Raw genomic sequence first — 21,114 nt, 5'->3', positions numbered from 1 at the left:
ACTTTTTCACAAAGGTTGTAGAGATGTTAGATAACTTTTCTCCTTGAATAAAGAAAATAAACTGTATTGAGTGTTCACCCAGGCTCCCTTTCTCTGATACGGCATTGTGTCTAAAGGCCTGAGGTCTATTCATTGAGTAGAACATTCCAAGCAGAGAAGATTAAGAAGGGGCAAATACTTTTCCACAGGACAGTAATGCTAGGATATCATATGGTCTGACTCCTGTCTTACGCAATTTAAGATATCTGGCACCTTGCTGAACACACGTTAGAGCTCTGTGGTCCCAACTTTCTCTCAGGACCATCCCAATCACATCACAGATTGACACCATCGGTTTGTCTTCGCTCCCAGGAGCTGATTGTAACCGGCAATGCATCAAGGATGCCATCAACACTCAGAGTCACGTCTTGTCAATGCCACTCAGGTTTTCCGTTAGTCCAGTTTCAGATACTGGACACTCCATGGAGTCATCCGAAGTCCTGTGTGGAACAAGACCCAAGATGATTAAAATAATCTGTGGACTTCAAACTCAAGTGTCAAGCACAGTGAAGGCCTAAGGTGACAACATTGGTAGCTCAAAGACCACAAGATCAAACCACATCAAGGACCCCCACTCAACCATGTGCCCCACTGTCACAATCCGGTTATTAAAAATCATAACAACGTGTTTGTTCACCCTGAAGCAGGGGAATGGCTTCTGTGTGGGACATGAGGAACATGAATCCATTTGTTTTCTTTTAAATATGGTCTTTTGTTGGCCACTGCTTCAAAGATCATCTTAACCCTGCATTGGTGAAAGTGAATGGACAAACTGGACGGACAGACATTTCAAAGGTTCAAATCATTAAATGTGGCTCAGAAATATACAAGTTCACTACCCTGATACCCCAGATAGACAAACAATTGACTTGAAAGACAAGCCCATCATGGAGACGGAGTGTTTTGTATTCTTGTATTCAGGGGTGCAGCCCTTAAAGCAGCTCTTGGCCTTTGCTAAGGTCATTTGAAAATGTAGCAGTTTGGTTGTGGCTCGTGAGTGGAGTAACCTCTGGCCCTTGCTAAGGTATTAATGCTGAGGTAGCCACCGTTCACCATCACTGAGAGAGAATGTGGTGCAGCTGAGCATTGGGTACACATAACTCCCTGCCAATAATTAAGGCATTTCCAGTATTAACTTGTCCACCAATATAAAAAGATCCTTTTGTTAACATGTTTATATGATATAGCACTGGTTCAATGAAACATTTGTAGGGAAACTGAATAGAAAAAGTGAAGGACTGAGAATTACTTGTCCGCTTTACGCTACAAATCATTTGGAGGATATCGATATAGGAAAAATATCGATGATATAAGAGTGAGCTGACATGGCAGAATGAAGCACTGATAAGCCATAAAACTAAATAAGACCTGCTATTGACAAGGAAGGGTGGCACGGTGGTGCATCAGGGAATCAAGGTTGACTTACTGGGAAAACAATGAACCAGGAGACAATCCAGGACGCCAGAAATTTATCCATCTGCCATCAATGCTGTCCCTGCGCCTTAGGCAATGTCTATGGTGATCTGGGGTGAAGTGTCCTGGCATGGCGCCCTGTAAAGAAGTCTGAAAGGTAGTGGCCTGCAAAAATATAGGACATGGAATTCATGGATATAATTCAAGGAGCAAACAAAGGGTTAAACAGTTCACAATTTATTAGAAAATGAAAATAAGAAATCCCACTCACTAAACAACAAAATCAATTGAAAATAAGAATGGCCCATTGACCGTGAAATTGGTTGGAATAAAAACTTGCACCCACAGGGGTCTCCAGGGCAAATGTTGGGAACTCTGCAGCAGAACATAACCTGCCAAAAAACTAAGAGTGCAGTCTCCAATCTTACCTCTAGATGGCGCAGTTTAACCACAAATGCAGGCGACAAACCACGCATTACTGATCTGGGTGGTTCGGCATTGCTGTCCAGCTGGCCACAGGACTCTCTGGAAATCTTTAGCTCTCACTCAAGATGTCCATGCTTGAGTTGGAAGCTTCTCCCCCTCAGGCATCAGGGTGAGTTGTAGACTTCACAGCACTGCTGCCATGAAAGCTCCTGTGTAAGTGTTGTAGAAGATTGCCGGCTTCTTGTTTCAGTCGTCACCCCCAGGTCGCCAGGAGGAGTTTTCCCGACAGCATGATCATGCCCCAAGGTCCAGCAGGGCCTCATGGACTATGTAGTGTTTATACACAGCCCTGCTGGATACCTTGGGGGCCACCGGGAGTCGCTGTAGGGGGGCTTGTGGGCTCTTGTGTGCCCTATAACCCGGGAGTACGTCACGGTCATGTGACAGGAAGGAACGACGTGCTCCCAGGTTGAAGAAAAGGACTGTTTACCCTGACCCGGAAGGAATATGGAACTGTGGACTGATTGGGCAGGAACACCTCCAGGTCAGGGTGTATAAAATGATTGTAGGGAAGCCCTGACACTGAGCTGAGCTGGGAGGTAGAGGGGCGAAGTGTCTGGGTGAGGAGGAGAGAATATTATTGTAGTGTTTATTTAATTTATGAGTAGTGTGGAGGGTGTTTTGTGCACATTATTGTTAATTAATAAAAAGTCTTGGACTTTTATGCAGTGTCTGGAGTTGTACCTGAGGGTTGCAGAGGTGGACAAGAGCCTCACTGTCACAGTGTCAAGCCCTATGTTTGCTAATTAATTTTGAAGGACATGTTCCTCAATTGTTACTTGTGTCTGATTTTTACTCTCTGCACTTTTTGCAGCTGTCATGTGGATACTTTTACTCTCCCTATAATCCTACATATTATACTGTTGGGAATCTTCTCAAAACCACAAGCCCCTTCCCCTCCACCACCTCCATGTAGCTCCAGCAATATCCCACAAGTTTCCAGCAATTCTAAAATACATATTTTCTAGATGTGCTGGCATCCTCTCTTTTCATTCACATCATCCATTTTTACTATTCCTATCTTTACTCATCTATTAATTTTGTTGCTGACAAAGATGGCTGAAAAAGCCAGAAGACTACATAGCACCAACTTCATCCTCAGCAGTGCAGACATCTAAATTTCTGTAAAGATACAGACACAAGGTTATTAGGATGAGCAAGATGAAAACATTCAAAGTCTTAGAGATGCTGACCCTGTGTTACAGCACCATTAGCATTTTTGTGAAAATTGTAGCATATTACACTGATGGTTTTAACATAAATGTTCTGGTGAAGCATTAGGGACCTTGAGTAAGATGCTGTGAAGAAGGAGTAGACCCATCCCAGGAGGCTGTGAATAGGATGTGTATGTGTGAGAGAAAAGGCACAGATGAAGCTCTTAAAGAGCAGAACTTATGGACAGGTAGCCACTGTTGGTAACATGAAGCTTCTTAACTTGGATCAGCTGACAGAGTTGGGAAGTTGAGTGCCGATGGCGTTGCCTGTCAGGTCTGCCAGCGTTAACAATAAGCAGACAGTGGAGAAGACAAAGAAAAGATCATTAAAGGCACATACAAGTAGTTGAGGAAAATCAGAGAGGCAGCAGAAGTGATGTTGGTGGATGGCCAAGGAAGGAGATGTCTCCTTCTAAACCTTATGTGAGCGAGTGAGATGGAGGCGTGGCATTTCACAATATATTAGGCTACCAGCAAGCAATAAGGCCATAAAAATGAAGATCTATAAACATTTACAGTGCAATCACCAGAGTACAGAACCAAAAGATATCTCAACATTGAATTGGCAATGCTGAATTATAAATTGTCACACTTGTGTGTCTGTGGATCACCATCTGGGCTCATCTGATGAAGGTATTACCACCCCTGGCTGAGTGGGGGCGCTCACACTAACCTTTTCTTCTCCTTTTTTTCCTCCACAGCATCGAGAGAACACCCAGTGAGGGTGATTGACTCCTCCCCTTCCAGTCTCCTACCTTTAAAACCCACTGGTGGTCCACTGGTAAGGTGGTCCGCATTGAATCAACCGAACTAAAGAGCGAAACTCCCAAATACCCAACGTCTATTGAAAAACAACTGGCTTACCTGCTTTGATTTTTGTTATTTCTTCTAGGAGCACACATAGCAGCCCTTGTTTGGTTTCATTTTGACTTAATTAAACGGGGATGACAAGGTTGGAGCCTCAGCATTTTACAGTATGAACTTGGAGTGCCTTATTCAATGACAAATTATAAAACAATATTAATTATTTGTTTCCAATTTGAGTCCAGTGGGTGCAGTGCTATATTATACTGAATATTAAAAGTTGACAGGATTCATGATAATGAGGATGACTACCCCGAAATAGTGAGATATATGAGTTCACATACCTTGTAAATTGTATCACCAAAAAATATAATAATAATAATAATAATAATAGTCTAAAAAATGGGCTACTTAAAAAGGACTTAAGGTTCAATCTCAGGGACAGAATTGAAAAGAACTTTACAACATAACACATTTCACAAGCGAGAGCAGACCATTCAGTCCATTTGTCACTGGTTGGTTGAGCTAATGGCTAAGCTGTCTCAATATCTGGGTTTCCGAGTTGACTTCATGTCTCGGTCGTTTGTTTCAGATTTCCTAAAACTCTTTCAGCAAACAAGAGCTTTCTGGCTTCAGTCCTAAATGTTCTTCCCCTTAATCTCCACTGGTGTCCTCTAGTGTGTACTTCACCGTTCAGCTAACAGATTTACTGCAGGATCAGCTTTATCGATGCCTTTGAGGATTTTGAAATCCTGGATGAGGTCTGTTCTTCTCTTTTTCTTTTTTATTTTATTAAAATCAAAAACATTCCATACATGGAAGTCAAGTTTAACAAAACTGGTTTGATACAAATTGACCTCCACCCATGAGAAAGAGAGTCAGATCAGCAGAGTAGCACTTTAATTATAGTAATGATAGAACAGAAAAAGAGAGGAGAGAATCCACTTCCTTAATTTAAATGCTTATTCTAAAATGTTATTATCAGATCCTGCCAGACTTTGAAAAAGCCCCGTGGATGAGGTCTCTTCTGCTGAACACTAAACAGGTTTCTTTCTCAGAGTCTGTCATGGTAGGACTCGTCCTTCAGTCCCATGATGCACTTGGTTGCTCTCTTTTGCACATCTTCAAGTGCTGCTGTGTCTTTCTTGTAGCGAGGACACCAGAACTGCACACAACACTTGAGATGTGGTCTTACTACTGCGTAATATAGTCGCATGATAAAACTTCCTAATTAATATTCACTAGTTTTTTCAAAATAACCTAACATTTCATTTACCTTTTTAATCACTTCTGCGCCTTGCTTGGAAAATAAAAATGTTGCGTCAATATCAACCGCTAAATTCTTCTGAAGTGTCTTCCTGTAGCTCAGTGGCTCCCATCTATTATTTCTAAATAACGTTCTCGTTGACCATGTGTAGCACTTTGCACTTTTCCACACTAAACTCCATTTTCCAAGTGTTCATCTCATCTTTCTTCAGTTGCTTTTTCTGCCTCCTCACTGTCTGCCATTGCTCTAATTTTGGTGTCGTCTGCAGATTTCACACGTTTGCTCACCATACCAGAATCAATGTCATTAATCTAAATTTAAAAAGGACAGAACCCTGAGGGACTCCATTCACCTCTCATCTGCAGTCGTTGTCTCCTGATGGTTGAAGAACTTGATCTGCAGTTTTTTAGATTACCTCTGACGTCTACAGCTTCTGCTTTTAGAACTAATCTGCACCTACACACGTCTGAGCAAAGATATGAAGGGGACACTAAACTGTCTAATGGCCACCAGGAAAATAGCAAGCAGCACTCAGGCAGTAAGAAAATGTCCCAGACTCCAAAATGTCAATAATAAATTATGTTCTTCATATCATGGAAAAGATAAACAATCTGATAAAAATGGCAAAGTTGAGTTTGCTATAAACATTTAAACAGTCAGTCTGTCTTTTTCTAACCTACTTAATCCTGAACAGAGGGGTCTCAGCTAAGAAGGTGCACAAGTGCACAGGGTGCCAGTCCATTGCACACACCCCTCAGCCACACAATTTAGGGTCTCTAAAGCCCCCTTAACATTATCGAGGCCAACTAACTTATCTAACTTATTGAATTTCTGCAGAACGGTGCCACCTGCTGTCAGATGTGGGCAGTGTTTTAGAGCCGCAGGTTGTGATATTTAAGAGGGGTTCGTTTCCATTTTCAGTGTAGGCTTTGTGTCTCCTCAACTTCTGCTCAGTTCTTTCATTGACACGAGATCACAAAGACACCTCTTGTTAAATGAAAGGTTTATGCATACATAGCATTCCTTACTTTTAAGAGTTATGATACCCAGGATGCAACACAAACCAAATGTACGAAACACCTCGAAGCCCTCATTTTCATTTCCGTCACTTTCTTCATTACAGACGGCGTCCCATCTTTTACCAAAAATCCAAATCAAGTCCTGAATATCCGACATGACGCTATGTGCTTTAAAGTGTCCTGAACTTCAGACTTATTGCACAGCCTTACTATGAATATGCAATCGTAAAAGGGGTACGTGATCCATAATGGTGGCAATGGGTGGGCTGAGAAGCAGCTGCCCACTTGAGATGTTTTAAGAAATGAAGAATCTGAACATTAAAATAATTCACTATAAGTTACTGCTACTAAAGATATTAAAGTAAGAATTAAAAGTGCAATATTAAGCAGGTGGGCTGTGTGATAAACGTGTCTTCTAGTATTTATGAACATGACAGTAGCAGACTCATTATTGAATTTAATACTAAGCAGTTACTGCATATAAAGAAATAAAACTTTATCCTTAAATCAAAATTCATATCCCAGTTAGTCCAGCTTCTTGTTAAATAAACCTGGACGCCCCCCGGATAGAGCCCACCTGGTCCACAAATCATCATTCAGACATAAAGAAAAGCCCAACCTGAAATGGAGAGCAACGGCTTCACCGTAATGGAGACACAGCAGGGCAGGCAGGAGGAACTCAGCACTCAGGATCTCCACAGTCAGTGAACACCAAGACAAGCTGGACTTCTGTTTTCGGAGGCTGAGGAGTGTCGGTATTTATAAGTGGTAACAGAGATAAGAACTATAGAGTGTGGACATGAAGGACCTTGCACTGGGAAGGTTAAGGAAAAAGAATTTCTTTTTCAGTGTTTTTATTGATGTATTGATCTTAATCTTACTTTCTGTTTGCAGGGTTATGAACAGCACATTGGATGATTTGTGGCAGGCACACCTCGGTTCAAGTTCCAAAGACAAGTTCAAACACACTTCAGTAAATAAAGTCGCCTTTGTTACCAGTTTAAGGAGGCTAAAAATGTTATCTGTAAAGAAGTTCCTGCATACGACTGCGCCTATCTGCTCTTTATTATCACTGTTTTCACAGTACATAGTTACTTGGCAGAGTTGGCCTAACAAAGACCTTCAGCGACTTTACGAACATTTGCTTCCTGAATGTGTTGTAGTCACAGTGATGCTTTAGGGGTTATTTCTACAGTGTTCTTCATTGTTGCCCTGCTTTGAGAGTTAGCTCAACTTTGATATGGTTGCTTTATAGTGCCCCATGTGCACTGCCTTATCTGTACACGGACAGCTGCTAATAAAACAGTTTATTTTCCTAGCAATGGAAACACAAAGGTTCTGGGCAGCAGGACTGGAGAAATGGCTGATTCTTCTTATTAAACTGGTTGGTACAACATACATCTTGAGAGAAGGAAAATAAATCAGCTGTCGCAGAGCTGTTGTAATTCTTATTTTTAATGATGATGATGCACAAAGATCACAAAACTTCTGATATAACTGGGTTCACTGGGGGGCAATGATGAAAAATAGCAAGCAATATCAAAATGTCCATGGAAAAAACCTCATGATCCTTGTGTCACTTGTCCAGTCATGTGCTCCCGACGTCCCAAACACGTGTGTAGATTTGCTAAAATATTGTTAAATGAAACATCTGGAAAATCAGAGTAGTTCATGAGACTAAAGTGTCCCTAAATAGGACTGAGCTTTTAAACTGGAGACCAGCCTTTCTCTTCATTCATCAGTCAAGAGCAGTGATGAAAGAAATGATAGACACAAACCAAAATGTTCAGCAGAACTCATTACACGATCTGCTGTGGCTCCCCTAAATGGGAGAAGCCGAAAGAATGAGCAGAAGAAGATGAAGCAGAAGAAAACAAGGCATTAAGTTCCTGTGTCTTGGAGAGTCTTCATGTGCACGTCTGTCTGTCATTTGGTATTTAAATATCCAGCAGCCACAGCACATCAACAACAACAACATTTATTTCTGTCGCACATTTTCATACAAACAGTAGCTCAAAGTGCTTTACATAATAAAGAATAGAAAAATAAAAGACACAGTAATAAAATAAAATAAAATAAGTCAACATTAATTAACATAGAATAAGAGTAAGGTCCGATGGCCAGGGGGGACAGAAAAAAAAAACTCCAGACGGCTGGAGAAAAAAATAAAATCTGCAGGGATTCCAGACCATTAGACCACCCAGTCCCCTCTGGGCATTCTACTTCACATCAATGAAACAGTCCTCTTTGGAGTTAGGGTTCTCACGGAAGGACTTGAAGATGATGATGGTCACGTAGACTTCTGCCTTTTAATCCATCCATGTACGTCAGAACAGCTCATCCACCCAAAGCTAAGCATGTTCAGGCCCGGCCAGTACTTGGATGAGAGAATGAAGAGATGTGGGTGAGGCCTGCAGGGGGCGCTTACCCTGTGGTCTGTGTGTGCATCTCAATGCCCCAGTGACAGTGACAGTGACAGGGACACTGTGCAGTGAAAATGGTGGCATTATTCAAATTAAATATAAAATCGAGCTCCTGACTCTCTGTGGTCATTAAAGATTTCTGGGCATCCTTTGAAAAGAACAGAATGTACCCCTGATGTTCTGACTAAACTGCCCACCATGGCATTGCCATTCTGCCCCCCAAATCATCCCCTCTATCTAACTGGCTAACTCTCTTTCACCACTTCACCATCTAACAGCTCATGTGTGGTGAGCGTACAGGCGCAAAAATATCTGCCGTCACGTCATCCAGGTGGGTTCTACACATTGTTGGTGGCTGATGTGGCTCTTCACTCACTGAAGCACTTTGAGGAGTGAGAAAAGTACAGCATACATATAAAGAATTATTATTATTATTATTATTATTATTATTATTATTATTATTAAATAACGATCTAAAGTGAAAAAAAAGAAAAAACAAAAATCACCAGACTCATTTCCAGTCACTTGCAGACATTTTGTTCAGCTGTCAGACGTGTGTTGTTGTTGTTCTGGTAGTACGCATTGTGATGTCCACTTAGCCAGTTGTAATGATAAGATCTCAATCACAATTTTTAAGTATTATTATTACTTGCCCTACCACAGCTACTGTCCCCTCATCTTATAAGCATGCCGACGTCCAGACTGTGCTTCATAAACACGGACTTGACTCTCGTTCCTTTAGTGATTTCTGTCCTGTTCCTAAATTGTTGTTCCCCTCTAAAGTTCTTGAAAATGTTGTTAGTTTTTTGTTATCTCAGTTGTTATCTTTGGTCATTATGATATTCTGGAATCATTGTAGTCAGAGTGCATCATTTTTCACAGCGCTGACTCTGCTCTTTTAAAAGTTATCAGTGAATTGTTACCTGGTGTTGATTCTGGTGTTTGTGCCATTTTCATTTTATAGGATTTCACTGCTGTCATTGATTTGGTGAATCATACTCTCCTCCTGGACCTCCTTGAAAGCTGGGTTGCCATCAAGGGTCCAGCCCTGGACTTGTTTGTCTTGTGCTTTAATCTCAGGACCTTTTCAGTCAGTGTTGGAGATCAGTGCTCCTCATCTGCTGTTGTCTTATGTGAAGTCCCACAGAGCTCCATTTTAAGGCCTGTTCTCCCTTCAGTGTTTTGTCCTCCCTTCAGGGCAGATCATTAGGAAACACAATATTTACTTTCACTTTATTTGTCTGTTCAATCTAACAGTGACTGCTCTTTGAAGAACTGTTTTGGCTGCTTGCAGAGAATTAAAGATCGGTGGGCAAATAATTTCCTCCTGCTGAATGAAAGTAAAACTGAGGCCATCTTGTTTGGTCCACCTAAAAATACTGGCAGACTCTCTAAAAGCCCAGAGCACATGCCAACATAAATTAAATGGCAGGTTACAAATCTGGGGGGATTTTCAATCTTGATCTCAAATCTGACAAGCAGGTAAATTTGACCATCAAGGGTGTCTTAATTCAGCTTAGAATGATCTCTGAGATGAAGCCAACGTGGCCATTTGCTGATCAGAGACAGTGACCCATGCATTCATATCTCCCCGTTTAGATTATTGTAATCCTTTGTACATGGATGGCAGTCATTCCTGTTTGTTACATCGGCAACTGGTACAGAATGGTGTGGCGAGATTATTGACTGGCACTAAGAAATAAAGTCGCATCACTGCAGTGTTGGTGTCCCTTTGTTAATTTGTTGTCCTTTTCCTTGCCTTTTGTCTCTTTAATGTACAGAACTTCAGCTAACATAATGCATATAAAGGGGGATGCCCTGCAATGGCAGAGCTCAAAACTTAAAAGCTGACAACTCTGTGCTCCATGCTCTTCATGTTAATACATATATTCACTTCAAGCATTGCCTAGAAATCAAATTTGCTTTGCATTGGTAAAGACGCATCAGAGACAGAAATGAAACTGAAAGCTCCACAGCACTGCGTGAACCTCATCTGCAGAAGTCCAAAAACAGGAGAGGGCGTGTGCCAGGTAACAGCAAGACTTATCTGTTGTGAGATTTCCTATGGAGATTACGAGGTAATGCACACGATGGTGTGTTCTAGGAAGTGTTTTTGTGGAGAATATGCAGTGTGTCACATCTTTAAAAAGCCTACTGCACCTGCATAGCGATGTGAACGAGAGGCTGAAACAGAATGGGCCACTCATTGTGTTGAATACACCAAACAGAGGACATTGTGGATGGGCAAATAATGTTTCACAGCACTGTAATGATAGGACTTCCTATGGCCTGACTTCTCTCCTACGTAATTTGAAATTACTTGCATTTTTCTGAATGCAATGTAAAGCTCTGTTCTCCCAGCTTTCCTTCAGTAACGACCCAATGGCTTCCATCACTCTGTCTTCATTCCAGGAGGTGACCCTTCACTGCTTAAGCATCAAGGTTTCCATCCACACTCCGCATCATGACTTTGTCAACGCCAGTTAAGTCCTCCAATAGTCCAGGTGTGGTTTTGGACTCCATGGAGTCATCTGAAGTCCTGTGTAAGACGAGACCCAAAGTGATTAATATAATCGGATGACTTCAAACTTGAGTTTCAAGCACAGTGAGGGCCTGTGGCAACTCAAAGGCCACAAGCTCAAATCACCCCAGGAGTTCCCAGTCAGTGTTGTGACCGATTGACACAACCCTTAACCAAGAAATTGAGTTGTAAATTCTGTGTGGAACATGAAGAACATCCATATATATATATATTTTTTTTTAATGTGGTCTTTTATTGTCACTGTTTCAAAGGTTCCCATGCCCCAGTATTGGAGAACGTCAATAGACAAATAGGATGGATAGACATTTCCAAGGTTCAGAAATGCACAGCTCAAATATCATGATAGCCCAGATGGACAAAGCGAGTAAACAATGGAACTGAAAGACATGCCCATCGCGGGGAGGAGGTGCTGTGCGTTACTGAACACCCTACAGCAGGGGGTCTACAAAGTCAGTGGCTGCCGGGTTTTGCTCTTAACGAGAAGTCAATTCTTGCTTTGGCAGCTCTTTCATGTGCTTGTTAGGATTCCTCGCCCTCAACTGCTAATTTTAGTCTTAATCAGCTGCATTCCCTGTTTTCATCAAAAAATGACAAAGGAGCCAGCAGCTTTCCATCTAATGTGTTTCCATTGTCACCTGTGATTATTAATTACTAGCTGTCCCCAGTGGCTCTGCCCGCGTAGTAGTGAAACAGGACAAACTTTATAAATCAATTAAAAATGTTTTAAATATAGTTTGTATTGACAAGAACTTATATTGATAGCTTTCATATCCACAGAGCTCTTAATATACAATATTTTTGGTTTTGCTATCAGGGAGAGAATGTAGATGTGATCTCTTTGCCAAAAATGTAAAAAGCTGGTGAGGTACCTCTGGCCAAGCAGTTGGTGGGTACGCTTCAATGTCAAATGTTGGCACTGAATCTGATCGTGTTCAGCTGTGCCCGACATGGGGAGAAGAGGACATGGCCGTGATATCTCTGGCAGTGAGCAGGTACCCTCTAAAACAGCGGTTCCCAAACTGTGGTACGCGTACCACTGGTGGTACTCTGAGCCTTTTTTAGGTGGTACGCAAATTTAATTTATCTGTGGAAAACCTTTTATGACAAGCCTGCTGTGAGCAAAAACCAATGAAACTGTTTAAATACAATAATACGTGGATCCCCAAATTTAGTGCGGTGTGAAATTTCGTCATCTGAATAAACAAAACCTATTATTCGAATCAGTATTTAGTTCATTTAACGCTACCATAATTCCGTTTTGCGGAAGTCAATTTCTACTTCTTCACTGTTTGAGCTTTTGGTCACTCGATGAAAGCACAACGCCGACACTTACATTTAGTCTTCGGTAACTCTGCCTCACAGAAGCCGCTCACGTTTGTTGTTATACGTACACTGCCGATGTATCGCATCGTAGTCACTAGATCTAAGCACAAAGCCGATACCATTTCGGCGTCGGTAACTGCGTCACATACAGGCTGAAGGCAGGATTTAGTTTCGGAGCGGAATTGATCGATTTATGTACATGCACAATTTTTTTCATTAATTTTATGCATAATTTTTTCCAATTCTTTAACTTTTATTCAGATTTCGGGGCGGTTTAGACCCGAACTTCCCCCTTTAAAGCTCTCCCTCCCTTTCAACAAGGTGCAGGTGGTACGCAACGCAACTCACTTAACCTCAGGTGGTACTTGACGTCCAAACGTTTGGGAACCCCTGCTCTAAAACACACATAAGCTGAGATCTCTCTCTCTCAAAAACGTCAAGTCTTACTCTTTAACAATCCGTAGATGAAAAATGTGTGCTGAACAAACAGGTATTGCTAGCTAAACGATGCCGAGATACGCTCCAACACATGGCGACAGGTAGAGTGACTCGAACGGAGGCTGACGCGTGACTGAGGAGGGCCCCGCCAGGCTACCCACTCCTGAGGTCTCTCCTCTTCCTCCTCTCAGCCCACAGCCTCCGTCGCTCAGATTTGCGCAAATAAATCGGTGCTGCAAGCGAACTCTGATTTCTAGCGCAATTAGAGAAGTCGCAAAATCACCTGGAATGTTCAAGCAAATTATAAGAAAAAAAAAATCTAAATATGTGAAGTAGTTCTCTCGTGAAAAGTAGACAGACAGAGACAGACGGACGATGGACTTTATATACAGAGAGAAGATGGGTGGTCCCCCTTGAAGACTTCAATACGTGTGCACCCAGTTAACTAAATGCAGTCCCCCAAAAATGTTGCCACCCTAGGGAACCGCCTGACTCATTTGTTCCGAACTCATTTTCGACTGAGGCTTTAGGTTAGCCCTTTTTTGTTTGTGTTATTTTCCATTCTATTTTCTGGCTTCTAAACCTTTCTGTTCTTCTGTTCTTTTGTTTTTGATTTTTAGACCTATAATACATTCCCGGTGAAAGTATTCATCCCCCTCAAAGTTTGTCCTGTTTTCTCACATTACAACCTGGGATGACAGTTGATTTTTTCAGGGTTGGCACCATTTTATTTACACATGCCTACCAGAGTGTTCTTTGGTATTCAATGTATTAAAGGAGCCTCTTTGGAAGCCAGTCCAGCTGCTCTTGTCGAATGTCTCCATTAGCACATCTCGCCATTGGGATCTTCACACATTCCTTAAGGCCAAACTGTGGCAACTCCAAGTTCGATGGTTTGCGTTGGTGTACAAGTCATGCCACCGATTCTCAGTTGGTTTGAGGCCTGGGCTTTGCCAAGGCCATTCCAAGACATTTCCATGTTTCTCTTTAACCCACCTCAGTGTTGCTTTAGAAGTATGTCTGTGGTCATTGTCCTGCTGGACGGTAAGCCTTTGTCCCAATCTCAAACATCTGGCCGACTGAATCAGGATTTCCTCAAGAACTGTCCAGTATTCTGTGCCCTCCATCTTTCCTTCAGTTCGGACCAGTTGTCCTGTTTCCACAGCAGAGGGGTTACTGGCGTCTGTTTGAACGCGCAGAGAAGGTGCTGATGTGAGGTGTGGATGACGTTTGTGTAAACTACAGAGGGAGAGATGATGTGAAGGGACAGAGTCAAGTGGGGCGACTAGAGGGAAGTTTGGAGACATCAGTGGTGGAGAGAAGGAGGAGAATGTTGTGGCTTGTTCATGAGGGAACAGACTGACCAGAGGAGGTGATGAGAATTGACTGTTGATGACAGCCATGTTTACGTGAAGAAAAGGTTGTGAAGCCATCAACAGTCAAGGAGGCTGAGGTTGGAGGCAGTGGAGGGATGAGGAGAAAGGCGGAAGCAGAGAACAAGCCATGATTGTCAGAAGTGATGCTAATCATATTCTGCAAGAAACTTGGTAATAGCAGAAGAGAAGGATGATGGGAAAAAATGGCAGAAAAAAATGACAGAGATCTGTAAGACAGGCTACGTTCAGGTTCTCTCGATCTGTTGTATCCTTCTAGGTAGCCTACTACACATTAATAACGATTCCTGTTTACTGTCCTTTACAAAGACAAAAGACCAAAGAACTCTTCACACAATGCAATGGTTTGTTGTCAAAAAATGGGCCCAATAAAAAGCCATTTTAGAATCATGATATTTAAGAGTGTACAGAAACGATTTTCTGTCTGTTTAACTATAACTTTAACGTTCACAGTGGTCATACTGGCATTGCATTTGGGAAGTGACTGTTTTTGCTAATCAACTGCACCTGTGCCTTCCATTCCTTTTGAAAAGAAATGAAACAAGTATTAAGGGGGTCCTACATTAATAAAGACGTTACTGAGACATCCAAGTAAATGAACAGACAGTCCCGATTTCCCTTTCCGTGTTTTTAGCCACCTTACTCTACGTCACTATCCCATTGTCCTCCCACACTGTCACTGTCACTTGTTGTGCTTTGTTCAACAAAGTGTGTTCATAGCACCCTCTGGTGGCCAGAGGGTGAGTCCATGCCATGCAAACAGCAGCAAGTAAAGCACAAATGTCTCATCTGCGAAGAATCAAAAATTGAAGTCTTCTTAAATTCTTACATTCCTACAGATGTTCAGAGAGTGGCACTGAAGCCATGCCCAGAACAGCAATCTGCTTCACAGTCAAACCATTAGACGGGTGTCCCATGGGTGGGAGCAGACACACTGGATCATTCAATACCTGTCATAGATTGGATAGAATCCCAGTGGTCTCAGTGCTGTCCCAGGATGGCAGAGTGGCAAACACATGTAATCAGTCATTCTAAAAGAAAGGATAGGCATCTTGGCATAGTGGTCAAGGCTTTGGGCCTTGAACCATGAGGTTATGAGTTAATATCCCACTACCGACACCATGTGACCATGAGATAAATCACTTCATTTGCATGTTCTCCAATTAGAAACATAAAAGAAATGTAATGCTCAAATATTGGAAGTCACCTTAGATAAAGGCTGAGGGCGGATATGCGAGTGGTGCAGAGTTCAGAATTCTGCTGATGAAGGACATGAGGTACTGAATCCTTAATTGGTATCCATGCATGAAGAAGCTGTCCGGTCACACAGGAGATGGTCTGCACCTGGATGTGACAGCCAGAATTAAAAGCTTGTCTTGGTGTCCATGATTCAAATTCTGTTCCTACAGAGCACTCTAGTCCAGTGCTCTAAAGCTTAACGCTAGGCCTGTGTTTTGTGGTGGATTGTAAAAAGCAAAATGAGTGGATCTGTGAGGGCTAAGGACTGCAACCAAGTGGAGGAGGAGGAGGGTGAGAGTCAGGTAGGGTCCTTCTTACCAGACTTCTGCTGGATGACTGGGTGGTCCAGACCCGCTGCCTCCGGAAGGTGACCCTGTGTCCATCCATGCTATCTGTTGCTTTGCAGTAAGGAGATTATGGGTTACTTTCTGGTTCCTCTCTGTGTGGAGAGCGCTATGAGTAGTGAGAAAAGCGCTCTATAAATGTAAAGAATTATTATTATTATTATTATTATTATTATTATTATTATTATTATTATTATTATTATTATTATTTGTTCTTTTGAGTTGTTCTTGTAGTTTTTGATTCATGGTTCCTGATGGCACGATGGAGTTTCATTTGAGGGGCTTAGTCAGACTGCAGCAGCACTGGCCTTAAAAAGAAAAAGACAAAACAGTAAAAAAGTGGCCACTCAGGGGAATCTTTCTCCCTTCTCTGTGTTCTTTCCTGGCGTATAAGACATTCCCAAAAAAAACAAGAAGCCCTAATTTCATCCTGTATTATGGATCCTGATAGTCCTGAGTGTTGAGGGTGAGAGAGCTGACAGCAAACCGCCTTAAAAATTCAAAGCATTTGTGTGCCGCTCAAGCTGTGCTGATGGGACAGTCAGGTTAACTCAGACCCCTCTTAACGTATGGGCACAATGGGCACTGGCCGGGGGTCCACAGTATTTCTGCTGCTTATTTAGGTTTCTGGTTTGCTATCAAAACAGGGGCCCCAGCACACTGCTCTGCCCGGGGGGCTATGATGTTGTTCAGACAGCTCTGTGTTAACTGACCTGTAAAAGAACTAACTTCCATTTTGGTTGAATCTCATAAGCCAGTATTTCCAAACTGCACCAATTCAAGTAGATTTATTTGTTCGAAACAGGGAACCACATGCAGGATAGCAAACTATAGACAAATTAAGGCTGAGCCTAACACAGATACATCTGCGAATGCCATTTTCGTTTTCATCAATGTGTTCTTTTCACATTAACATTTTATTATCACTCAGTCAGTGCCTGCTCCCAACCTGGACACTGAAATATCAAAAAACCTGTAAGTCTTATCTGTCAGGCATTCACAGCTTGTCAAATACACACATAGCACCGGAGGTTAACCAAAGTGTTGGCAGAATTAGGAAAGAAAAATAATAAACTTGTTGTTCTGCCTGGAGGGTAATATCCAACTGCTGTTAAAGGTTGTAAGTACTAGGGTGTTGTGCTGTGGTTAGGCATTATGGAGGCAATGAGAAGTCAACCAAAATGACCCCCTTTTATTGGCTGACTACAAAGATTACAATATGCAAGCGTTCAGGACAACTCAGGCCCCTTCTTCAGGCAAGATGTAGAAAATAAACTGTGTGAACGCAGCAAACTTTAGAATTGAATTGAATCCACAGATGCTTCACATGCACATGTTTTTCACCTTGTTGTGGGGTACAAAACCTATAAACTTTGTTCTCTATTTTCGTTAAATTTTGCTCAAAACAACAACAGGTGAACTACATTCAGGACACATCAAAGCATATCCTCTCCCTAGTTGTATCTCACTTTTAAAACAAAGAAAGGAAGACATCCTGGTGTTTAAGACTATTGATTAGTTTATAACCTGGGCATCTGGGACAACAAGTAGATAAATTGGTTTACAGCCTGGGAAAGGAAGACATGGCGACACCTCAAGCAACATCAAAAAAGTTTAACTGTTTGGGAAAGCGGACAGTGAATGCATTCATCAAATTGACAGCCAGCCAATCAGAATATCTAACAGTCACATCTTGCAAAACCCCCGGGTAAAAATTTGTGAATTTCCCCTTGGGATTAATAAAGTATCTATCTATCTATCTATCTATCTATCTATCTATCTATCTATCTATCTATCTATCTATCTATCTATCTATCTATCTATCTATCTATCTATCTATCTATCTATCTATCTATCTATCTAAATGTTATCATAAGTATGCCTCGTCTGAGGAGCAACAGAGGAAGGAGGAAGAAGAAGGGATGAAGACGTCAGGAGAAGGGAACAGAGCGACATCAGAAGAGGGTGCTGGCAATGTGCGGCTGTTTCCATCTGATCGTCAGAAAAGCATCTCATGAACAACGACGAGTGGGAGATCACAAGCCACCTGCGATATTCATCCTTGACATCTTTACTTTTTCGTAAGCATTTTCTAAAGACTATATACATCCAGACTTTGCTATCAGTCCTATTTTCTATTATTCTTTGTTCCAGTGGTATTATTATTAGTATTCCTGTAATAAATACCATGCTGCTTTTAGCTTTCTGTGTTTTGTCTTAATGTCTATAGAGTGATTGAAGTAATAAGGTAGGTTTATTTGACCACCTGGTGCAGCCAGAGATTTGCCATACACTCTGTGCTGCCAGGTTTATTAAGGCTGAGGGTGAGAGCTCCACTCAATAGTAGGGAACAGGACGTCAAGTAAGGTATTCTTGGCTAATAAATGGGCAATAGTCAAGGATGCTAAGCCTTTGAATGTTTAAATGTATTCTTGTAGACCAAAAGTAATAATTAGGTCTGAGATATCATTAAAACATCATATGTTGTTTGTGTCAATAATAAATAAGTCTCTTGAAGTGCTGAGAGAGTGACAGGCTGTGTTATACCCAAGGCACTTGTGAGGGTTAAAGTGCTAGAGGTTAACCAGCTGTGTGTGTCATTAATAGGGCACTGCTGAGTTTCTGTGTGTATGTGTCTAGCTATGTATGTGTGTTACTCTTAAGGTGCAACAGCAGACCAACCCAGTAACAAATCTGATGAGCACAGTTACCTCTAGTAGATGGAATTACCACATTAATACACATCTCGTCTGCCACCTTCTTCTCCAGGTACGTATGTTAGGTTTATGAGATCTGAGCTCTTATTCCTCGCAGACCCTCCACATCCTATAACAGCACATCCGTCGATGCCGTTTTTATATCACCTGAGGTGTAATCTGCTGTGTATGAATGCTACCCAGCCACTGCAAAACTTAATTTCAATAACTGCATAGTTTGTGAAACGCTATAAAAAAAAAAATTGTATGTATAATGGCAATTGCATCCTGGTATCGTTGTTAATTTTGAACTTGACTCATTGAAACAAAAATATTTAATAAAAAAAAAAAATAATCAGTCTTTGTCGAAGAAAAAAAAAATGTCCCTTTACAGCTAACAAAATCCCAGAATGTCAAAACATGCAGCCATGTTGTAATGTGGATGTGAGTTTAATTAAAATCACCTAACGTAATGTATATTATGGTTTGAAATCTATTTGGTCTTCATTTAAAAACAAGGTAATACAGTTTAAATGAGATTAAATCTTTAAATTGAAGACCTGCTTTCCTCTTCATTCATTGGTTAAGGGCAGTGATGAGCAAAATGATTTACATACAACTAAATTTGTGCCGAAACTTAAGGCTTAGAAAAAATGTTTTGTGAAATAAATGGTATTTCAATTTCAGCAAAATTAGTGCCATTGACTCGAGCAGAAAGACATTTGGTCCCCTTCTGGAAGAGTCTTCATGCACGCATCTTCCTGCCATTTTGTATTTAAATAACAATCTCTAATAAAAAAATGTAAAAAAAATCACCAGACCAATTTCCAGTCACTTGTAGACAAAGATATAATAACTTTTTTCTGCTCACAAGCCTAAGTGTTATTATTAATGTACAGTAGTTATTTATTATTACTTTGTAACGGCCGACCCCTTACCCAGACCGGCCACTACACTACCAAGACTTATTCCTTGGATTACCTGAGGTTTCTTGCTCTAATAACAAGCCATAGATACTCCTTACAAGTTGTCTTATTTTTCCCAACACGACGAAATAACCAGAAACAATGAACAGATATGTAAAATTAAACACTGATATACTGGAAAAATGAAAAGACAGACAAATATTCTTATTGAATATTTGTCTGTCTTACCATTTTTCCAATATATCCGTGTTTATATATATGTGCGCACAAACCACCACTTATCCCAAAAACACCAGTGACTAATTACTATATATGAGAGTACAAATATTTACATTAAACCTTCCCTTGGCCCTAAAACAAGAAACAAAAGCACACAACACAAATCTGAAAAACACGGCAGTTGAAAAGGTGGTGAAAAATGAGTCCCAAAATAAAGTCCAGCGGTATTGAAACTGGCGGTGGTGATATTGTACTTCCTCCCGACAACAAAACAACCTCACCGTAAACGTCCTGGCAATTTAAACCCCAGGGTTCCTCAGCTCCGGCTGTCGTGATGAAGGATCGGTAGTTGAAAAAGCAGGCAGTGGAATTAACCAATAAATAGCAGTGATGAGTTTGTAGATGGGTGGTAAATTAATTAATATTCTCTCTATCTCTCTCTCTCGCGCTTCCTGTTTCGCCTTCGCTCCTCTTTTTTAAATGTAAAATGTCCCGGATGTATCTGGTGCGTCGACAGGTGATTTCCGTCTTGGGGCTGCGGTCTCTCTCCATCATCCTTCCCCTCTGCACTTACAGGGACAACATTCACTGACGCACACATAACGGACAGTAAACGGGACGATGAAAACAAAACGCACTCGGCACAAACATAGAATATACTATTATGTAGCCCCGCTACAACTTGTCTTGCTACTGGTATTAGTTAGGAGCATAACAAGATGGCCAAAATCGAGGGGCAAGGAGGAGCAGAGTGACAGAAGACTTCACTGATTTAGTCCGGTCCGAGGTTATTGACAGCTTTGTAGATTATTAATAGAATTTTGTATTCAATCCTGTAAGTCACAGAAAGCAGTGAAGGTGCAGCAGGATGGCTATGATGTGCTCGCCGTTGCTGGTCTGTGTAAGGACTCTTAAAGCAGAGCTCTGAATCAGCTGAAGCTGTGATATAAGATTAGGATGGGCATTATGGAGGGGCAGAAGTCAATGTGGGGTTTCATAAAATCAGAAAAGGACAAAAATAAGCAAACACAGGATATGTTATGGAGGTCACAGTAAAAAAAGGTTTCTTAATGTTTATGTGAGTAAAATAATAAAGGGAGAACTCAAAAAATTACCCCAGGAATCCCTAGCACAAGAAGAAGGTCTGAAGATATCATCACCAAGAGTGAATGAAACGAAGTGCCTTTTCTTAAGCTGAACTTTAAGGCTGATTAGCAGGACTTCAGTTCCATTGCAGATCACAAGCACATATGAAAGTACAAACTGAGATGGAAGCCGGTGGCCACTAGAGGGAAGCAGTGATCGTCTGTCCCAATTATCACTCACAA

General features: G+C 41.4%; 1 long non-coding RNA gene across 1 annotated transcript; it reads right to left on the bottom strand.

Annotated features, from left to right (window-relative positions):
• Positions 1–3,849: 3,849 nt before the first annotated feature.
• Positions 3,850–7,263, bottom strand: LOC120536554. The gene is made up of 2 exons (XR_005635147.1): positions 6,862–7,263; positions 3,850–4,143 (listed from the first exon to the last, which is right to left on the bottom strand). It is a non-coding gene; the product is annotated as an uncharacterized LOC120536554 (long non-coding RNA).
• Positions 7,264–21,114: the final 13,851 nt, after the last annotated feature.

This window comes from Polypterus senegalus, chromosome 10 (assembly GCF_016835505.1).
Source record: "Polypterus senegalus isolate Bchr_013 chromosome 10, ASM1683550v1, whole genome shotgun sequence".
NCBI classification, from domain to species: domain Eukaryota; kingdom Metazoa; phylum Chordata; class Cladistia; order Polypteriformes; family Polypteridae; genus Polypterus; species Polypterus senegalus.
Note: the sequence above shows the minus strand (reverse complement) of the source record. Positions and strands in the feature narration are given on the sequence as shown.